Below are 21,396 nucleotides of genomic sequence, written 5' to 3' on the forward strand. Positions count from 1 at the left end.
CGCCCGCGCCCGCGCGCGCGCCCGGCAGCGACTGCGATGGCGCGGGGGTGGGGCCTGCGGCGCCCGGCGGCGAGCGCGCGTGCGCACGGTGGGGCGCAGACGGAAGGAGTCGGTGCTCTCCCCCCCCCCCCCCGCCCCCGGCAGCCACGGGGTGCGCATGCTCGGAGGGGGAGCGCTGAGGAGGGGGAGCGCTGAGGAATGCGCTGGGAGGGGGCGATGAATAACGTTAATCGCCTGCGCTCCGCTGTACCTGTGCCGGGGGAGCGGAGCGGGGCGGGGGGGGAAGGAGGAAGGGAAGCGTGTACGGTAGTCTAGCCGGCGGCGGGGCTGAGGCCGGCAGTGCTGTGAGGGGTCCCAGCCTGGGTGCGGTTAGCGGCCTTTGGTGGCCGTTGCTGCCCGTTACAGCCGGCGGTGGGTGCGGGCCTGGGCCCGGGCCCGAGCGGTCCTCCCGCCGCCGCCGCCCCTGCCCGCTGTCTTCTCCTTGGGTGCTGGCGCGGGCAGAGGTGGCCCTGCTGCCTCCTCCGCGGCACCTTCGCGGGGGGCTGCGGGCGGCGGCCCTGGGGGGGGGGGGTTGGCGTTGCCGCAGGGCCCGGCCTGGAGCTGGAGGCAGGGCGAGCTCGTGGGTGGTGGGGTTACTTGCTTGTAACGTTTATCGCGCAGGCCTTGTCCGCTTAGCCCTGTCGCTGGCCTGCGCTTGGAAGTCTGTGCTTTGGTACAGGTGTGGTGGGAGAACGAACAATGGTTCGTCAGGTGCATTTTTTTGTATATAGCTGCTTTCACCTCCATCGTTAATGAAGTACGCAGGCCTTAATCAGTGTAAACACAAGTTCAGCAGTTCTATAGGGTCTTCAGGTAGCAGCCATCAATAAAAGCTGTGACCAATGCCACAGGGGAGAATTGAGTATTTATAAGCTTGAATCTCAAAAGTCAGCATCGTAGTTAATATGCTGCTTAGAGTTTTGAGGAGAGAATGCCTTAAGTCCAATGCCACTTGTGTAAACACACCTGTCAGGGCAATGAGAAGGTACATCCCTCAAGACATTTAGTCTAAGTCCCTTTTGAAACTCTGTGCATGTGTTTTTTCTTCAGAAAGTGATGGATGTCCTTTTTTTTCCTTTTTTTTTTTTTAAAATAGCAATTGCACTAAGTGATCCTGGGAAATAACTGGGTAACAGTTCTGGATGAAAAAGTCAGGTTAGAGTGGATAATCATTTCGTACTATAGTCAAAAACTGAACGTTATACTGGAAGTTACCCCAAACTGATGTAGGTAACACTTGCAGAGCGCTCATTTACTCTGTTATAGTGCAGTCTGTAATTTTGACAACCACTCATCAAGAAACATGTTAGAGTCCAGAGAGAAGCAACAAGGTCTAAAAGAAAAGATTGAAAGAAATGGCCTTGGTTGTTCTAGAAGGAGAAGATACAAAGAAAGTAATCAAATATTTTTATGCATAAAAAAGTGATAATTTCTGTCCTTTCAAACAGGACAAAATATCATGGATTTAAGCTGTGGCTGGCAAGGTTAAAGTTGATCTTCTCTTATGACACCTGGATGAACTAGTTGACCTTTAGTAGATCTGCAAACTTAACTTTGGATAGGACGCCTTTAAAACACTATCAGAGCAAGTAAGACTGCACCCCCACCTCTATAGCACCACAGTTACAAAGTAGACCCTTAGATTCAGTCTTTCGAGTCATATTTCTTTCCCTTTTTTCCTGTTCTCCTACTCCATAGGCAGCTATGGCACGAGGGGATTCTCACTTCTTGGTGAAGTGGTTCTAGTTTGCATACAAAAAAATAAAGATTGAGTAGGCAGAGGAAAAGTAAAAGTGAGTCAAACAGAGCACAGGCACTTATGTGGAAAGAGTGCCCACATTAGTCTCCTTACCAATAAGCTAGACATTAATTTCTACCTTTGGTTTGTTGGGGAGTTTGTTTGGTTTTTGTTTTCCTGGCATCTTCTATCCTTAACTTCATTTAACCACAGTGAAATAACTAAAACCCCAGAACACGTTTTGGTGTGATGAGAATACTGCCATGAGAAATGTGGGTTCTAATCTCTTCGCACTAAGGAGAGAATCCAGGTTTCAGCATTTCTTAGTTCACAGGGACTTCTGGCCATGGGTAAGTCATTGAAAATTTCAGTTTTGATCTTAGGTCTTAGACACCTAAATTTGACATCAGAAACACTTGATAAGAATCTGCCACATAAGTCCATTAGGGAATCTAGGCCAATGAAACAATGAGCTTTAAACCATCTGCTTTATAGCACCTTGCCAGTTCTCAGGATTTTATCCCGAGACCTAGGAAGTGTATGTTTTTTAACCCCCTATCTTTGGTATCATAAAATGACTATTAAAGTGCCATTTTTTTAATGGTTTTGGCCCTCCTTTTTGGAGAAAGAAGTCTTGAAAGTAAGCAGCCAAGAACTTTGAAAATGAGTGTCAGGAAAGGAGAACTCAAGTTATTATTTGTTTAAGATCCCATTGTTTTTGACCCAATAGCGTTAATTTTGTGAGGCTGACAGTTGGGTTTGAATGTTTGGGGGTTTAAACATTGCTCATTTTATAGAAGTACTGGATTGCCTTTGAGAAAGTGCTGGCCCCTAGTGACTTTATAGCATCTGTTCAGTTGAATATGCAATGTAGTTGTGGAATAAATAAAAGCAGTAGGAATTTTGAATTAATTTTGTAAAGATTGCTGTGATTTGTGTGACAAAAATCCAATGTGCTGCAAATATTTCCAGTTTTTTATAATGTTGGTGTCTGTGCTGAGGAGTGATTCTACATTGTTCCTTCTTATCTATACCATTAGGAACATGGTAGAGTGAAAATTATCCTTAAAGAAAGTGCAAGTTCAGCAGGATTCCAGTCTGCATTGCAAGCTTTGCAAAGTCTTAGGCTCAAATGAACCTTTTTAGAATCATAGAGTCATAGAATGGTTTGCGTTGGAAGGGACCTTAAAGATCATCTAGTTCCAACCTCCTGCCATGGGCACGGACACCTTCCACTAGACCAGGTTGCTCAAAGCCCCATCCAGCCTGTCCTTGAACACTTCCAAGGAGGGGTTATCCACAGCCTCTCTGGGCAACCTGTTCCAGTGCCTCACCACCCTCACAGTAAAGAATTTTTTCCTAATATCTAATCTAAATCTACCCTCTTTCAGTTTAAAACTCTTACCCCTTGTCCTATCACTACACTTCCTGATAAAGAGTCCCTCCCCATCTTTTCTGTAAGCCCCCTTTAAGTACTGGAAGGCTGCTATAAGGTCTCCCCGGAGCCTTCTCTTCTCCAGGCTGAACAACCCCAACTCTCTCAGCCTGTCTTCACAGGAGAGGTGCTCCAGCCCTCTGATCATCTTCGTGGCCCTCCTCTGAACTCACTCCAACTCTTCTTCTGTTGGGGGCCCCAGAGCTGAATGCAGTACTCCAGATGGGGTCTCACAAGACTGGAGTAGGGGAGAGCGGAGATGGGGAATAATGCAGGCCTCTGAGGACTTGCTGGAATGCTTCTTGGCAATTAGGTCTGTAACATTATAGTTCAGGTTCTGGCCTTATGTGGCTCTAGAGACTTTGGAAATACATGTGGTTCATTTTTAAAAATGCTTTTAGGCCTCTCTTTTTTCCCCTCTAATTTTCCATCATCTAATAGTTATGTTCAGGAATATAATTTGTGATCTGAACTATGGTGGTTTGATTCCACCAACCTTTGCCATCAGATTATCATATTGAATATTTACATCATCCATGTGCATGACTTGCAGAGTTGCTACAGATGGAGCTATGTCTACGCCACTATGCCAGCGGTTTTCCAAATGGACTTAATTGGACAGGGAGCGCCAACCAACAGTAGCATTCTCTTCAGGACTCCAATTCCTTGTGGGTGTTTGAAACGCATACCGAAAAGACCCTGAAAGGGTCTTGGGGCCCTTCTAGAAATGTAGCTCTAGACTACAACAAAGCTCAGGAGGAGGACAATTCTCTTTGTTTAACCATGAAATCAGTAGCTCCTTATCAAAGTCTTCCTTGTTACATTCAACAAAACCTTTTGGATTTTTCCATTACTGCTTTCAGCGTAGTGATTGTGCCAACTTAATGGGAAACTTAAAAGGCAAAAGGATTAATGCATTTACCCTTTTGAGATACATTTTCCCTTCAGCTTCATTGGACAAAACCAGAAGAAGAACATATGTATTTTTAAAAATAGGAAAACTTTATGGTAATAATTTCTTTGAAAATGATTGAGATTTAAGACTCAAGTTCTTACGTGCTCAGAAAATGTAGCGAGGATTCTTTTCTTAGCCAGTAAATGTAAAAAAGACCAAGTCCAGATAACCACTATTTTCTCATACATCTCAGAGGCTGTCACTGGACTGTAAAACAGGTGCTTTGTCAAGTCTTGGTTACAGATAGAAAGTGTCCCCAAGAATCTTGCAAACTAATACTAGACAACAGACAAACTGTAAATAGCATGATGCCTCTGTTTCTCAGTGTAGCCTAACAGCTCAAAAAGATTATGAAAATACTTGTTAAATAAGTAGAAAATACATGCTACTAGTGTTCTTCTGTTTTTCTGCCTATATATATATATATATATTTATAAATACCAGTGGATTATGATCTAGCATTGGTGATAGACCTTCTCCAAGCAGTAAGCTGGACTAGGCGGCCTTCAGATATCCCCAACAACCAACCTTTTTGTGATTATCTGTGATTGAGAGAGTCTGTGAATGGTTCATGAAACAAAGTCAAAGTTCTGGTACAGGTCACTGCTGAGGAACATGCCTTCCAGAGTGTCCCAAGTTATTAGCACACCTCTAGCTGCACCTTGGCATTGCACCTGTGCTCCCTGGCTCTGGGGTCAAGAGACTGGGATGCCCAACTTCATCTGGCATGAAGGATCACTGCATCGGCAAAAGTCCTCATAACATGGCTATAAACGAGTGAAAGAGCTCAACTGGAAATAAATAAACAACTTCCCTCTGTGTGTGTGAGATTTAATAGTTCTGAGCTATTAAATATAGGAATATATAAAGACTTTATCATATATAATTTAGTCAGTGGTAATTAACATGCTCTGCACCCTGTGTGAAGTTCAATCCTATGCTGAAGGCCGAAGCGGGTTCCAAATTCCAGCAAGCTTTCTTTTCCAAGGTTTGAATAGTTTTGAATAGTACATTAGCATCTACGGAACAGGAAATTTCAAAATATCCAACAGGCATTCTGGAAAATACACTCACCATAAAAGAGTGATAAAGTTGTGTGATACGTTAATGTTGATGCATTTCTTGGGAATGAGGAAATACAGGCTTGCACTTATGAAAGAGTTTGGAGGAAAACATTGTATGAAAGAACTGCAAAATTGTATGGAAGACTGCAAATAATCACAGAATAAAATTGTAATTGATGGACAATTAAATAGAATGTAATAGTTCGTAGCTAACCCTGTGACAGGGTTAAGCAGCTAAATTAGTGCATGCTGTCTTTAAAACAACAATGATTTCACCTCCTAGATACTTTGATTTTATTTCCTTTGTTATCTAGTGTGTTATTTTTGGTGGGCTTCATTATCTGGGAGCATGAGGTAAGACAGAAGCTTTCCACACTGGCAAGCTCTTCTCCAGATATGTGCTAATGTAAAGTATTAGTATATTGGATAACAGTGTGTGCTAACTATTTGGCTTAAGGGAGCATGTAGTCAAATATCACAGTAGGGTGTGTCCACAACTATGATTAGTTGCTGACAGGTCTTCTCTCATTAGTTCTTGGGAAAGGCAGTCTTAAAAAATATATACATACCCTTGATTTCTTACATTCTCTCCGTTAAACCCTCTTGGTCCATCAGTTTAATTTTAATCTGAATTTCACTGATATTTTGTGTAAAACAAATGTCTCTTGCTGCCTTTGCTCCTAATCACATAGAGCAATCTCCCTTTTGGTGTACAAAGTTGCTCATCGTAACTGCATGTTTGAAGCTCAGTTATGCCATCATGCTGACTACAGCCCAGAGGGTAGGGTAACAACCAAACACTGTGCTAGAGGAGACTACCAGTGGCCATAGTTTATATAGCTGGGGTACTTCTAGTCCACATCATACTACTTTTAAGACCATACTTTTCCCAGGTCATTAGCAAACTATATAACATCTGGGAAACCCAACAATTTTCTAATTTTAAAAAAGCAGAAATTCCTGCATGTGGCTTTAAAACACACACACTCCTGCAAGTAGCAACCTTCTTTTCTTAAAGTGCACTGTAGACAACAGCCCATGGCCTGTTCCCACCCTGTTTCAAGTTATTTCATATGCCAAACCAGAAAAAGCGTGGAACTATTGTACAGACAGTGCTCAGATACCTTATGGTTTGTCCAAATATTTTTAGGTGACCTGTAGTAACAAAAGCTTCTCTAGTTCCTTTTAGCCTGTGATATTTGTACTCCAGCACAGCTGCTTACGTGTTTCATTCTTGTTTCAAGATTTGGCTTTGCTGAGCTGTAGGTAAATACACAGGAAGACAGCATTTTAGGTTCTAAGCCTCAGATGGTAAGCTGCTTGCCTGACAATATGCACTGAATGCTATTCTTTAATTTTAATTTAAGTTTATAATTTTCCTGATGTTTAAGAAAAATTGTCATGAACTGGATTCCATAATTATTTCAAAAACAAACTATGTGATTCCCACCTCTGACATTAGATTCAAGAATATCTTTGTAATTAAAACAAAGTTCATTATATCAAAGAGACATGGTGTGCATTTGCTGAGACAGTGACCTATTCCATAAATCTGGCACTTATTTTGGAAAAAAGGATTAAATAGATTATGGAAAGGATACACTATTCCACCACCTTATTAATATTTTTCTGTTCAGCCTGGTGGAAAATGCCTATAAACCTTTCTGAAGTCGTGTTCGGCATGTGACTACAGCCTTTTGACTCCTGCACTCTGACTAGTTCATTAGATAAATGAAATATGTTTACTGCCTGGCTTTTGTTGTGTCACAGGAGTGTCCTATTTTTCTTTTTCCCCCTAAAACTTTTACTTTTTTTTTTTTTTTTTAATGGAAGAAGCTCATGTCTCTTTCACAGAATTCTGTTTTCCATTCTTGCTCAAGAAGTCCTGAAAGTTTGCTCTTTGGTAGAATGAGGGTTTTGGCTCTGCTCCCAGCATCCATTCCACATCCCACTCCATTAATCTGATTTCTAAACTTGGAAAATTTTTATCAGTTTTATAACCCTACAAAACTTTCTAAAATCCTACTGTCAGTGATGCTTCCGTTTTTTTCCTAGATACTTTTTTGCTATGCAGTTTGTTAGTGGTTACATTCAAAAGTTGCATAGCATAATGTTGCAGGAGTTGTTAGCTGCTAACCAGAAGAAGAGGAACTGGAAGGCTATCTCCAATGCTACCTCCAAGCTAGCTTGCTCTGACAGATCCTGAGAAAGTTAAAGCAATCCCTCTCCCCAAACCCTGTACCTGTGTCTAGACCCTGCTATCTATACACGTATGTCTATGCAAGACGAGTCCCCTGTTAGTGTTCTTAAACCTTTTATATAATTATAGGATGTTGTTAAAATTCGTTATTTATGTGAATGTTTAATGTCTACACCACCTACCTAAATCTCCATTGTGCTCCATAATTGAAAACAGTATGATATGATTCCTATCAGAAGCAGTATTTTTCAGGCCATACTTTTATGTTTTGGGTTATTTCTCCACATTTCTTTTTTGCCAAGAAAGTTGAACAAACCCCCACTAAGTAAGGACGCAATAAGGCAGTAAGTGAAGAACTGTGTTCCTGAAAGACATTTGCCTTAGAGATATCTACAATAATTATCTTTTTTTGCATCTGTATGATGTTCCTCTGCTAAGGTATATGCTAATTTTATATATATCACTTTATATCATAACATTATGCATGATTATGTAGATTATATTACCATCTTTATTTAAGAAATATATTAGTGTTCAGAATCACCTTTTTAGAATCAAAATTTTTTACAATGAACTATGGTAACTTTCTTTGTCCTTGGGTGACATGCTGCACATATCTCCTTAAAAGCATCTACCTCCTGGGCTGCTGGAGTCTTGTTATTAAATCCTGATCTGGATACAAGCCAGAGTTTCTGCGTCCTTGGAAGCACAGTTCTGACTGACTAGAAAGGCTGCCATTTTTCTCTGTGTAATTCAAGTGCCATGGTCTCTCACTGAACAAAAAAACAGGAAAAAAGATGTACATCCATTCTCCCCAAGCAATGCAAGAGGGTACCTGGTATCAGTGTACAGTGTCAGAGGGATTGTGCCCATTGACAACAAGCTGAATTCAACACACAAAAATAAAGAAGCTGCATAATGCAGCTTTATGATTTATGTTATGTATTAGGTCTGCATTGCTAAACCAGCATTACAATTTAGCTTTGCAAGCACAAAATCCAGCCACCCACCCTTGTATCAGTATGATAATAAAAAGAATTAATCACCAAAGGCTGATAGAATTTAGTTAATTTCTCCATTTGACTATTTCCTTGACCACAGTATGTGAGAGAAGACGACCTATGAATCAGAACATTTGACATTTTGTATTTGCGTCACTTTAAAATATTTAATACAAATATGGAGAAGGAGAAAGTTTTGTTTTCTTTGAAGTATGTAAGACCTACACCTACTTTGTCAGCATAGCCACTCAGCATCCCCAGTATAAAATTATTTATATGCTTAGGCACAAAATAAGTATGTTATTTATATTTTTTTAATATTCAAATATTTACAGAAGAATACCATGAATAAGCACCAAAGTATGATTCCCCGATTGTTATTTGTAGGAAGAGTGCGACTTAATTTCTTTTTTAAAGCAGAGATCTCTTGCAATGTACTACATACAGACCAAAATAACTTGGGTAACATAAAAATTTGCGATAATTAGTACATAGTACTTTGGTGATTTCCATTCAGTCAACTAAAAGTAACTACATTTTCTCATTAATGACAAAACGTCTGTTCTTTATCAGTACTTGTAGCTCTCTGTTCCTTGTAAGAATTGATCTATTTTCAGTTGTGCCTTATTGTAAAATAGCAAGTTAAATCTAGACTGTGATTTTAGCATAAAATGGGTGGAAAGTACTTTCAATGTACAATATATAAAAGTTAGAACTAAGAGCTTTTTTTTCTAAGTATAGATTAACTGAATAAATAAATTTCAAGTACATCTGACTGAAATAATTGCATGATGGAACCCAAAACCCATTGGCTATTGTGAATCCATTTTTATTCTACTAACCTCATCAAAGAGAGATACACAATCCTTTCTACAACCTTATAGTTCATTCCAGACACAGAAGCTGTCCAGTTTTTTGAGGTTTTCCATTAACCTATGTAATCAAATTTCTGATCAGCAGCTGGATCAACACCATTAATTCTAGTCCACTCAAAAGTGTCTCCAGAGTGGAGAGTTCAGGATTATTTTTTCTTCATGTTGGTTTCTGCTTTCAGTTCTTTCACTAATTTGTTCGCCACCGTTTTGATCTTTCGGCCATCACTAACTGTGTCTCATAAATAGTTATGCTGATTCTGGCATGACAGTACTTTCTTTTATTGTTTTCTAATGACACTTCACAGTATTCTTTCTATTTTATATTTTAGTTAGCTGATCATGGCCATCTCTATTCCCTGATCTTAATTACAAGGTCTGCACTGGCTAGCCCCCTAATTAGACAAGGCACAAGTACTGAGGTGCTCAAGATTTGGTCCCAGGCCTGAGTCAGGACAAACTCAATTTACTTTAGGCTGACAACCCATCACTTTAAAGATCTCAATATTTTAATATTTTCAATCAAATCTCCATTTTGTGCAACAATAAGTCTGAAGTCTTGCTGAAAAATGTTCTTCATAGGTAATATTTAATGTATGAATTATATACGCTATGATGCAATGCTCAGATCAAACACAGAATTTAAAATAAGTAACCATCCCTCCATGCTTAAATTAAATCAACAAAAACAATAAAAGCATTAATAAACTTATTGTATTAATTCATGTTATATTATTTTTATTTTAGGAAATTGCTCAGACAGTAGGCCTATCAAGTGTCTCTAAGCATAATATACTACATTTTTTCAATTATATACTTAGACAATTATATAGCCACATTTTACTGTCCAGTGAACAAGATTAGAGGTAGCTCCTTTCTTTGGTTAGCTATTTGTCATTATTAAAATCATGACATCTCAGTCTTTCTCTCATTTGTTTTCATTTAAAAGCAGAAGTTAATTTGCCTTTTACTCTGGAAATTCTGATCATTAAAGGACTTATCTCTTAATGTTTTTTGGGCCTAATGAGTTGGGAAGAGAATGTCCTATGCTGAGGCTCAGTAAGAGCCATGTTTTGTACATGGAACAGCTCAACAGACTAGTATTTTTTCCCCTTTATTAATTTAATGTTTTTTTGTAGCTGTTGTGACTTGCTATTAACAAGCAATCAAATAGCAACATTTAAAGAGGGGGGACTGACAGCTGCCATTCCTATCTTTAAAAGCTGAAATATTTTGCTAATTGGTTTTTTTTTTTGGTTGGTTGGGTTTGGTGTCTTTTAAACAGATCCACTAGGTGGTGCTTGAAATAAGCTACCCCGATGTGACCGCTCGCCCAGGGTTGCCAAGCCCATCTCAGAAATCTAGGGGCAACTGGAATTTATTGTGGCTGTGAAATATTAAACTGTAATTCATTAGTCAAAACTCCAACAGGAATATTCTTGGCAACAGGAATAAGATTGCTATCCAAGTGCTTGGGTTCCTCCTTTTCCAAAACCGAGTTTTCTGTTTCAGAAATAAAACTAGGTGTTGACCATTGTGGAGATGTACTGCTCTCCGTTATAAATTTCAGTGTTTCTTCACCTCTGGTACTCTCAAAATAGGTCATTTTCCATTAGTAACTTTGGCACTTGAAGAAAAAGTTTATGTCCAGACTCAAAGTGATTTGGATAAGTAGTTCTTTAAATATATTAGCTAAAGATGAAGCTTGGCATTACCCGAGTGCTTCATCAGTTCTGGAAGAAGTTTAACTTCCAACCAGAAATGAAGGAAGACTGTTGCGATGTTACTGCGTGTGGCCAGGGGAAGGGGTAGGAAGGCACGTATGGCCAGCTATGCAGGTATGAATTACGGACACTGTGCCAAATTCCTTGTGGAGACAAAAGGCTTGTTTTCTGTGGTTATTCTTTAGCCATTTGCTGTGCAATCACTCTTCCTAATGTAAACCAGCTACTTCAGAGCTTTAAAAAAAGCATAGCCACTACAGACTTCTTGGTCAGCTATGCACCAGTCAGTTGCCTGATAATTCCCCTGCCTTTCAATCTGACAGTAAAAGTTTCTGGCATAATTATTTCTCCCTGACATTGCTTCTTTATCAAAGAGGGTGTTAGTCCTGTCCAACACCTGCCCAGCACCCCGGTGGGAGCTCTGGAGCCCTGTGGCTGCCAGGAGAAGCTGTGACACCTTCAGCCCTCAGGCCACTCCAATTTCCTCTCCCTCTGCCTTGAAGGTGAAATTCTGGTGATCCAGGCTTCACTTGGCAGGTGGTTTTGAGGGAAGTGGCTCTCAAAAGGCTTTTCTCGGTTCTTTGCAGACCCCAGGAGAGCAAACTCCTCTAACCCATTTGGCAAGCAGGGGATAGATGGAAGAGAGGGGGGAAACATGATGAACTTGTTCCTATCCTTTTTGCTTGCCTACAGTGGCAGGCAGGTGGCTGAGGGCAGCTGCCCGGGCTGCACCCATGCAGTGCTGACACTCGCACAGCTCGTGCAAGTTTTGCCTGAGAAGTAGGCCAGCAAGGGTGAGACCCATGAGAGGGCTCTCAGTGCCAGGGCAGGTCTAGGAGGGCTTCAGGTTTGGGGTGAGGGAGCTGGAGAACTGAAGTGGGGGAGCCCGGTGGGAAAGTGAAGGTAATACTGAGGGCTGGGCAGGAATCAGAGGTGCTGCACTAGCAGCTATTGAGGATTAGGAAATTGGAAGTAACCACAGTTGGCATAGTTTAAGAGACACAGGACAAATTTAGAGTAAGCCAGGCTTCTGTTATTCATGGAAAAAAATGAGGCAGCGTATGAAGAAAAGCACATGTGAATTGCCAGTGGAAGAGACTCTAGATAGTCTATTATAAAAGTCTCTAAAGGGTGCACATGTAAACCCAGAGAATTCAGACCTAGTTATTGATAAATGCACTGCAATCAAATGTAATATGTCATTTAGGTGTAACAAAGTCTGTTTTGCTCATGGCCAAAACACAAAGGCTCTTTTCACCACAAGGGTGGGAAGCAGAGTAAGATACATAAACTAGGGTGATGTACTTGAGAGGCTAATCTTTCACCCCTAGTATGCCTACATCATGTCAGGTATTTTTCATGTTTAAAATATAGTCTATAAAGAAACAGCCTAAGGATATTGATCTCAGACAAAAAAAGAAGGATTTGGGTCACTGGAAAGATATAGAGAAGAAATTAATCATAAACTCAGCATTATGTGCAAAGATGATTTATAGAACATGAAAAAATAGGCTTGATTTTCTGCAATGCATCTTGGAATAATGCTGATATTAGTAATCTGAAATATGCAGATTAGAAAATGTTAGTGCAGCCCTCAATTAATATGAAGTTGACAGTTCAAAGCCTTCCTCCTTTTCTTTTTCTTTGTTATTGTAGTTCTGAATTAGATGCACAAGTTTTATATATATACTATTTTCTTTCTCCAGTTTGTTGTTGCTGCTAAAGTTTAACACCAGTTTTAGTTCTGTATCTGAGTATCTTCATTTTTCAATATGTATAATGCCAAAAATTAAAGTCTTTCTTTTAAACCAGAAGTCACATTTGGGTTGATTGGATTAGTTGATGTTGTGGTTTAACCCCAGCCAGCAACTAAGCACCATGCAGCTGCTCACTCACTCCCCACCCAGTGGGATGGGGAAGAGAATTGGGAAAAGAAGTAAAACTCGTGGGTTGAGATAAGAACAGTTTAATATAACAGAAAGCAAGAAACTAATAATGATAATAATAATGATAATAAAATTACAATAATAATAATAATAATAATAAAAGGATTGTAATATACAAGTGATGCACAATGCAATTGCTCACCACGTGCCAACCGACACCCAGTTAGTTCCTGAGCGGCGATTCCTCCCAGCCCCACTCCCCCCAGTTTATATACTAGACATGACGTCACATGGTATGGAATACCCCTTTGGCCAGTTTGGGTCAGGTGCCCTGGCTGTGTCCCCTCCCAACTTCTTGTGCCCCTCCAGCCTTCCTGCTGGCTGGGCATGAGAAGCTGAAAAATCCTTGACTTTAGACTAAACACTACTTAGCAACAACTGGAAACATCAGTGTGTTATCAACATTATTCTCATACTGAATCCAAAACACAGCACTGTACCAGCTGCTAGGAAGACAATTAACTCTATCCCAGCCGAAACCAGGACGGTTGATTTTAATGTTTAATTAGCCTACATATTTATTAAGTTTCCGGGGGGGGGGTTAATAACCTAATTTGTATTTTACCACTTCTGTTTCATTTTCATGAGAGGAGACTGATAAAATATTTGTTCATGGTGATGTGAGTCTGCTGCATAGGCAGGGCCAGAACTGTAGGCAGTCATCTCAGTAGAGAGGCAAGAAAGAAGCCATTGGCTCTGTGAGTCCTTAAAGCAGGGAGAGAGCTACTCCCTGTGCCAGGCTCAGGATAGAGCATCCAGATGCAGAAGGAACGTACTCTGATCTCTGTGTTTTCACATTGCACTTATTGTTATCAGCTGTAATGTAACTTGAAGAGAGAGAATTCAGGTTCAAGAGCTGAAAAAGCACTGAATAGATCTTACTTGCCTTGGTAGGACCTCTGCTAGGAACAGGAAAGAGTTAATGTCTACCTCACTGGCATAAGGTTATGTAAATTTTCACTTGTTTAAACAAGTGGTTTAGTTAGTTTGTCACAATTTCTTGTAAAAAGAACTAAAAGCAATAATTCAGGATGAAAAGAAGAAAATACAGCTTTTTTAGTATTTAGTGCTAAGATAGGACAAGCGATGTTTTCTTCAGTTAGTTTGTAAATTTTCCAATGCAAGCTAACCAGAAATTGTTTAGGTTAAGTAAGGAATTCTTTTTCCCTGCCATGTTCTGAAATTGCTATAAGTTTTGAACTAGGCCAAATTCATTCTTGGTATAACTCCACACAACTGAGCGATGTCAGTGTTTTAGAAACATTTTCTGGGTGATCTGTAAGACAGAAAATGGGAAGTTTAGAGAGAAGTCAGTCTGATGACAGAACTGCAGAAGTATACCTTGATTGAAAGCCAGACCAACACAGCCTTTGCAAAGGGGAAGAAAAGCGCTTTGCAGGCTTTTTAAAACCTAGTAAAATAGCAGGTAAAGATGTCCTAAAAGCATAGCTTCTATAGTTTTTCAACAGGGTCTCTCCCAGAATGAAGATGATTAAAGAGGATGAATAATCATGGGGTTTGCTACAAATTAAACAGTGAATGTGTAAGGAAAACAAACAAAGAAGCAAACAAAAAGCTGGAGTGAATGGCTGGTTCTCCAAATAGAAGGAGGTTAGGAACAGGCCATCCCAGGGATCTGCATTAAGACCATATTATTTTTGTTTGGAAGCAAAACCTTTTACCCACTTACCCACTTAGTCTAAAAATAGTCTAATATGAGATGGAAATAACTCTGTTAGAAATCAAAGATGAGATACCTTACCCCTTTGCAACAACACAGAGTTGACTAATAACTGTCCTGAGATAGAGTACGGTATGTGCTCCGTTTTGTGGTTATATTGGCTTCTCAGATACATATCAGATACCATTTCTTTCTATGCAATTGGTCATACGCTTAGGATTGTCACATCCACTTCTCACCTCCAAAACATTTATCATTGGCAACTAAAATACTGGTATGTCTTCCTGACTTCCTCTCATGGGTGACTAGCCAACAGTCTCCCCCTCGCAGCCCAACCCTTCTCTGCCCCCTCTTTGATGCCATGGCAGATGTCATCTCTCTGCCTGTCATTTTGGCTATACCTGAACATGTCAGGCTCCTCTGTATCTTCATCCCTAGTTCATACCTCTTTTTTTGCTAATTCCCTCTGCATAATGTGTCCAGGACAGAATTCTCTTTTGTCTACTCACAAAACTGGAGTTCTCATTCGTGAAATGGTTGTCTCGTTTATTGAGACCTTTTTCTGGTCTTGTCAAATTCAGTCTTGCCCTGCTCACACCTACCCACAAGGCTGCTGTAAAGATCGCTTTTTGTGCAACATCTGAAAGTGTTAGCTCTCTGTGTGCATCATTATCCTCCCATTTCTCTATCACATCAAACCTAAGATGCTTATCCTCAAATCAAAGCACTTTTTACTGTTGCCATATAACCTATGGCACCAGCTTTTCTTTAGCAGTGAGTTAGAATTAGGTGCAGGCCCCCTTTTGCCCTCACTGTTGGGAAAAGCTCTACAAAAGGAGTTTTCTCCTTTCAGTCCCTCCTTGAAACTCTTGTCTGGGACATTTCCAGGCTTCTCAAGACCTAGGTTGCAGACATGCAATAACTTAGGCATATTGTTTCAACCAGTATGGTTTCACTGTTTTCTTATCCTCTAACTCTGTCTTTTTGTGCCTTTTTTATATGTATATGCAGGCTGCCTGAGGGCAAGGACCAACTTGTTCTGTGTCTGCACAGAACCTAAGAGAAAAGGGTAATGCAGTAACATCAACCATAGTAGTAATGTCATCAATGCATACATAATATTATTCATCTTACATGTTTTTTAGGAATCACAGCATCCTTTTTGGTTAACCACATCATGAAGCTACCTTCTCAGTCCTTCTATGCTCATGCTTTTCTTTTAATTTCACTAATATGATACTAAGTGCCCCTGCCTGGACAGCTGAAAGGACATCACAGGGAAGGACTGTTTCATTGTCTAAGGATAGCTCTGTCCTCTAGCTGCCTTCATGCACTAAAAGAAAGGAAAACATTGACAGAAGAGAGAAATGGCACTAGTATGCTTCCTTCAATGGTGCTACTATAAAGACTCTGAATATGATTAGTATAGGCAATATAGACAGCATTATCATTCTTTTTAGTTGAATTCACTGAAGAAATGGTAAAGAAAATCAAGAATAAAAATACCTAATTCATTTATTAACTCAGCTGAGTCAGTGAATACTCAGTGATTGCCAACCTGGATTAAAGTTCACGTGTCATTCAAGAACTCAAATATTGTTTCACTTGGCAGGCAAGGATCTAAGTAAACAGGATTTCCCTGAAGGTAGCAAGGAATGATGATGCAATGTGGTTATTTATTAGCTTTGGTTTTACTGTCAGGGAGATGGGCAAATAATGGCCTAATGCTTAGAATTTAAATGGGTCAAAGTATTTGCACTGCTTAGTCTCTGCCCAACTTCTTTGTAAGTTCCTAGAGATAAGCTTCTCAATAAACATTATAATTTTCAGAATTCCTTTATCCTCGTTTGGTACTTTGTGGCAGTTTAAGCACTTTTGAAAATCAAGCCATTCATTGCAGTAAAACTACCCAGAACCATTTCTTTGCAGAAAATATTCCTCATCTAAACTCAAAGCTTTCACAGAGATCTACCAATCTGCTTGCGCAGAGATCTACCAATTTGGATTAAGTTTTTTCCTGAAATGTCCGATGTTGACTGTCTAGTCACTGCAAGTGCAATATCTAAATATACCTCAGACATTTTAAATCCAAATCCAAATATTTTGACATGGTATGCTCTCATAGGTTTTCGTTTTTACAGTAGAAAATTAAAGCAAATTTTGTAATCTTGGAATGCAGTAAATGGATGGTTGTCCTCTGGACAGTTTTATTTACATCCCTAGCTTAATTTGGTTATTTGAAAAACATATAAAAAAGCCCTCGTTCTCAGTTCAAAAAAAAAAACTATTTAAAACTGATTAGTCTTCTTCTTAAAAAGCAACTTTACTGGGAAAAACTAAATACTGAGGGTGGGATGTTGGACCCACTGATGGAATCTGCTTTCCATTTGACCAGGAGAAATTAAATTTGATAGTGGTGCACACCAGTCTTACATTCACAATGCCCAGCAGACACAGGTGTCACATTTGTACTTGTAGTCACTCTGCCCACTTTCCCCTGCAATCCTTCTTGCAAATATTTATCAGCCAGAATTTGCTCACAGGTTTTGACAGTGTCAGTACACCTTATCTACCATAGCATATAGCTCTTTGCTACACACCTCACATGTAGAAGTAATGCAAACTAAATGAAGGCTTGCCTTGAGTGTGCCTTTGCAACGTTTCACTGGTCGTCTTCTCTGACATGCTATATGTTTTAACTGGGAGATCTCTCATCCAATATTTTTTTTATTTGCCTGGATCAATGTAAAAATTTGTAGGAACGTTGCTTCAGTGTTGACTGTTTGGCACCAATCTAAGGCTTTGTTTTCCCAGTGACATTTTACCATTCAGACAATGATTGTGAATTAAGGCATCTGACGTTGTAACTTTAAATTTTTCAAGGTTTTCAGGCATTATCATTGCTTTTATGTAAGCTTTATAAAGTGATAGACTCTTCTAAATCAGTGCCAAAACTCCTATCATCTACCATTTTAAATACAGCAAGTGGGATTAAGGCTACTCGAGTGATACAGCAAATCCTATTAAAGTCATTTAGGTTAGACTTTTAATGTTACTTAGGTACTTAATTCTCCTTTTATCCGAGTTAAGATGAGGTGCATAAATAAATTTGCCGTTCTGGGTCTTAGGAGCTTTTGAAAATCCCACCCACCAACATACATTCCACAGTTTTGCATAAGACTTACAGATCTAATTTCTCAAGGAAATAAATGTGATCACATTGCCTGCCCATCTGTCTGTCCATCAGTCAGTCTCTGGCCTGTCTCTCCCCCTCATAACTTTTCAACCTGACAGCTAATGGTGACTACGTTTGACAGAAAGGCAGGGGCCCAAAGGTATTAAGTCCTTACAAAGTAAAAGGATTGGAGAAAGGGCAGGGGCAACCTTCTGCCTCCCCTTGAGAGCTGCAGCATGAGCTCAGCTGTCCTCACTTCTCTCTTGTGCCCTCAGGTTCACCAGTCAGCACGTGTGGGGGTCACAGCCAGCTCAGCACCACCGTCTCAGCCCGACGGAGGGTCTAACCTCGGCTCCAGGAACAAACCACACAGGGAAGGCAGCTGGCACTACTCTGCTGAGGATGGTGGAGGAACTTAAAACACAGGTCCACTGGAAACCAGGCCACGTTGGTTTCATCATCTAAAACGGGTCACTTGCTAGCTTCCAATAGCCAACACTGAGCAGTAGTTTCTCAACACAGCTTCTGGAAGAACTCTCTTGAAAACCACACATTTCCTCTGAAATGGCATCAACAAAATTTATTTAAAACTAGTTGTTCTCTGGACCTCCCCAATTTTGCTGTCTTGCAAAGGGCAAAAAATTTTGGCATGTCCCAGTGGCAGCAGCCGTATTGAAGAGCTGACATCGGTGCCTACCCCGTAAAAGATTCTCCAATCTAGATTAGCTCTGTGACGTGCGACAGGACATGCACTGTCATCTAGTCTTGGTTCACACTGGGTAGTATTTCTCATCCCCCGGGTTTACCTCATCTTGTTTCCAGGTGATCAGCCAGCAGGACGGGTACTGTGTCAGGAGGAAGGAATGGAAATCTATCCACAGGCTGTGGCTCTAGCTTGACTTCTCACGCTAGGGCTCTTTTGTAAATAAAATATTGATGCCCAGGCCCATGAAGCTTTATGTCATCAAGGCAGTGGACAACGCTATTACATGCTCAATAAAAGTACATCATGGAACTCAGTAGAGACGATTGATCTGCAGCTTGAAACAGAGAAGCTGGTGTTAAATAAAATTAGGTTGTCAATGGCTCTTCTGAAAGATTTCTTTGTGTTGAGACAGTACCAATTGGAGGCAGCATAGACCAGTTTTTAATGCAGTATGTGGAAGGAAAATTAGGATAGAGGAGTAGCTATTTTTCTCACCTACTCAAAAGAATATTTGTAAAGAGTATTTCTAGAGAGTTGAAGCCAGTGCTGTACAGAACCTACAGTTCCAGTAGAGACACAGCATTTATTGATGCCTGATTTTTGTCCAAGTATCTAAATCATGACAAGGTAAATTATTTTTATACACTTGGAGTAAAAGGCAATAATGCAATACATTCCTCTCCACCTCACAAACCTGTTTAGCAGTAGGGACGAGGCCTCGGAAATACCTGCTGCATTGATGCTTAGTACATAAAGAGGAGTGAGGGCTTAAGTTATTAGTTTAGTCCAGGCTTAATGTAAACAATGCATAGATTCTACACAGCAGTTTGTTATAGTGGCCTGATTCTGGTTATAGTACTTATGTTTTGTCAGTCCAAAGCTTGTCTAGGTGAGAAGATGCCCATTGTTTCAAACAGGATTGTGGTTTGGTCACATCTAATTGGCTTGATGTGTCCTAGGACTGCTTGTTAAAATATCTACTAACAGAATTGATTAACAGCATGATTTAAAAAATAAGTAAATCTGGGTTTCACAGGAGAAAATACTTATAAACATATTTTTCAAAAAGGAAAAAGAAAAAAATAAATTGCAATACTGCATTTTCTGCATTGTAAAAGCAATAGTTGTAATTTTAGATATGGCATAATGTTTGTTTATTGTACGAATTGATCTGTGCAGCCATATTCTTGTATAAAACTCCAATGATGTCAATATATTCTTGTATAAAACTGCAACAACTTAGGAAGAATGACTGTGTTGTGTGTTTCTCGTTCTTTTACAATACAATATACTGGATTCTCTCCTATTTAGAAGCACTCCTATTTAGAAGCAGAATGACAGCTGCATAAATTCATCAGGAGAGATGATCTATTTAAAGCTTAGGCCAAATAAAAAACTAAACCCTAATAAAATGCAAGAGCCAAACAAAAGTTTACATTTAGCTTGCTGAGGTATATAGTATTACAGTAGTCACAAAACTAAAAGAAGGACAGGAAAATGCATCAGATTATCTGGCATGGAAGTGAAAGAAGTAATGCATACTTAGTTTTTATATTTCTGCATGCCCAAATGTGTTCATGGTGCACCTGGATAATTTTTTTTCAGTATTTGCAGGTGCCCTTTTCATTGTTAAGTTTTTATTGACAGTCTTTAGCTTTCAAATGGTTTTACCAGTGTCTCAGAGAATCTATGCTATATATTCTCATGTGAAAAGCATGCAGTAGGTCTGATTCTGCTTTAGTCAGAATCTTTAAACTTCACAGATTTCTGAGGGAGGTGAATGTCTTCGAAGCTTCACAACCTCCATTGAACAAAGTTTACCACATACTAATTAATTCCCTGGAAATTGCTTTTAGTAGTCTTTGCAGTGCCACCTTATTTGCCAAAACTGTTATTTATTTTTGTTGGGGTTTTTCTTTTTTAGTGCAGAATTCCAGTGCAGGACTCCGAGATGGGCACATCTTGAGAGTGTAGAATCAGCACCTAATTCCCTGTCTAGTAAAACTCCATTTAAAGTCATTTGTTAAATCAGGGCACTGAATACTACTTCTGTGTCAGGGCTTGTATTTAGTACCCTGCGTATCCTGCTGCATACCACAAACAGGACTAAAAAGTTGACAGGATGAAGTAGTTGCAGAGTCCAATCAAGTTCAGTACAAGGCAGCCGAGAACTACACCTGGAAACAACATGCTTTGATTGAGTAATTGGCATTAAAGGTAAAGGAAAGGGGAACTTGCTACAGCAAATCATAACCCATAGACTGCTGCTGCTGCAGCTATATTGCAGGCAGTAACCATATGCTGGAATGCATGCAGGAAAGACAAGGCATGTGAATGCACAAATATTCACCCTATCGATTCTGCTTGTTGATTTTGCTCACAGCTTTTCAGTGGCTGTCAGCCCCAGCAACCTGAGTTAGCATCTTTTATCACTTGTGTGCTTATACAGTGGAAATGTTGACAAGCTGCAAAAGCAGCAAAAAATTGTGAGCAGAGGTCCCAGGGAGGGACACTACAGCCAGCCAGACCAAACACATGGTCACAGACAGAAGTTGTGAAACACACAGATGCAGGGAAAAATGAGACATTTGCTGAAGAGCTGTTGTGTTTGCTGGTTTGGTTTTTTTTGGCTTCTCCTCATTACCGGTTTACAGAAGCTCTTCAATGAAAACCCCATGAAATTAGTTAGTTAAATTTCAACTAAAAATGAGTGATAGGTGGAAACCTGTGAAAGGTGAAATTACAGCCTGAAGTCTTTAATTAAATGTACAGCCGATAGGTAAATCCTTCCCCATAGGTATGGGCACAGATTTATTTGAAAGGAGGAAGAGATGAGGGTTAAGGAAGGTACACAAGTCTT

At 40.0% G+C, this 21,396-nt stretch overlaps 1 long non-coding RNA gene across 1 annotated transcript; it reads left to right on the plus strand.

Annotated features, from left to right (window-relative positions):
• The first annotated feature begins 215 nt into the window (after positions 1–215).
• Positions 216–19,777, plus strand: LOC115340740. The gene is made up of 3 exons (XR_003923154.2): positions 216–1,024; positions 1,136–1,168; positions 18,106–19,777. It is a non-coding gene; the product is annotated as an uncharacterized LOC115340740 (long non-coding RNA).
• The last annotated feature ends 1,619 nt before the right edge of the window (positions 19,778–21,396 follow it).

Source organism: Aquila chrysaetos, chromosome 4 (genome assembly GCF_900496995.4).
Source record: "Aquila chrysaetos chrysaetos chromosome 4, bAquChr1.4, whole genome shotgun sequence".
NCBI lineage: Eukaryota > Metazoa > Chordata > Aves > Accipitriformes > Accipitridae > Aquila > Aquila chrysaetos.